Below are 1,737 nucleotides of genomic sequence, written 5' to 3' on the forward strand. Positions count from 1 at the left end.
ATAAAAGGAGTTTGGTAATGACCCTTCTGTTTCTATCTTGTGGAATACATTAAGGAGTATAGGTATTAGATCTTCTTGGAAGTTCTGGTAGAATTCCGCATTGAAACCATCTGGTCCTGGGCTTTTTTTGGTAGGGAGGTTTTTGATAACCTCTTCTAATTCTTCGCGACTAACAGGTCTATTTAGATTGTTCACCAGGTCCTGATTTAACTTTGGTATATGATATTTATCTAAAAAAAGTATCCATTTCCTTTACATTTTCCAATTTTGTGGCATATAGGCTTTTGTAGTAAGATCTAATGATTCTCTGAATTTCCTCTGTGTCTGTGGTTATGTCCCCCTTTTCATTTCTGATCTTATTAATTTGCAAGTTCTCTCTCTGCCGTTTGATTAGCTTGGATAGTGGTTTGTCAATCTTGTTGATTTTCTCCAGGAACCAGCTTTTTGTTTCATTGATTTTTTGTATTGTTTTCTGTGTTTCTATTTTGTTGATTTCAGCCCTCATTTTGATTATTTCCAGTCTTCTACTCCTCCTAGGTGAGTCTGCTTCTTTTTTTTCTAGGGCTTTCAGGTGGGCTGTTAAGTCTCCAATGTGAGCTTTCTCTGTTTTCTTTAAGTGGGCACTTAGTGCTATGAACTTTCCTCTCAGGACTGCTTTCATAGTGTCCCATAAGTTTGAGTATGTTGTTTCTTTATTTTCATTGAATTCCAGGAAGACTTTAATTTCTTTCTTTATTTCTTCCTTAATCCAGGTATGGTTCAATAGTTGACTGTTCATTTTCCATGACTTTGTATGGTTTCTGGGGGTAGCATTATTGTTGAATTCTAACTTTAATCCATGGTGATCTGATAAGACACAGGTGGTTACTAATATTTTTTTGTAACTGTGGATGTTTGCTTTGTTACCGACTATGTGGTCGATTTTCGAGAAGGTTCCATGAGCTGCAGAGAAGAAGGTATATTCTTTCCTATTTGGATGGAATGTTCTATAGATGTCTGTTAAGTCCATTTGATTCATTACCTCCATTAATTCTCTTATTTCTCTGTTAGGTTTCTGTCTGATTGACCTGTCCATTGGTGAGAGAGGAGTGTTGAAGTCTCTTTGGGTGCTCTACACAGTCAGAGAAACTTCTCTAGTAACGAACTATAGAAATGATCCCTGAAAGTATAGTCTTACATTTGTTTATTTCTAAAATAAAAGTGTGTAGATGAAATCTGTAAGAGGTTTTTTTGCATTTATTGTGTGTGTGTGTGTGTGTGTGTGTGTGTGTGTGTGTGTGTGTGTAAAGGCACACTGCACAAAAGAAGGTCAGAAGACAACTTTCAGGAATTGGATCTCTCATGTGAGTTGTAAACACTGAATTAATGATTGAACTTAGGTAGTCAGGCTTGGCAGCAAAACCCCTCTGACCTATTTCTCTGGCCAAATTGTATATTTTAAATAGGTCAATAATATAGTATCTGAAGTATGTCTCAATATGGCTGCTTTTAAAACTCAATTCCTGTGCTAGAGACAGCTCGGGGATGTATTGCTCTTGCAGAGGACTAAGATTCTGTTCCCAGCACTTGAAGGGCAGTTCACAATCACCTGTAACTCCAGTTCTGGGGATCCAACACCCTCTTCTGTACTCCGTGGGCACCTTAAGTCACAAGTGCACAATCTGGCATACATATATCTATAATTAAGAAAAAAATTTAAAAACTGACTTTAAGAGTAGAAAAAAGCCTGAGTGTTGA

General features: G+C 37.0%; 1 pseudogene; it reads right to left on the reverse strand.

Moving 5' to 3' along the window:
- Window positions 1–1,093: 1,093 nt before the first annotated feature.
- Window positions 1,094–1,175, reverse strand: LOC121439893 (annotated as a pseudogene).
- Between the last annotated feature and the right edge of the window lie 562 nt (window positions 1,176–1,737).

This window comes from Microtus oregoni, unplaced genomic scaffold (assembly GCF_018167655.1).
Source record: "Microtus oregoni isolate MIOR12 unplaced genomic scaffold, Mior012 000063F_ref0000156, whole genome shotgun sequence".
Classification (NCBI taxonomy): domain Eukaryota; kingdom Metazoa; phylum Chordata; class Mammalia; order Rodentia; family Cricetidae; genus Microtus; species Microtus oregoni.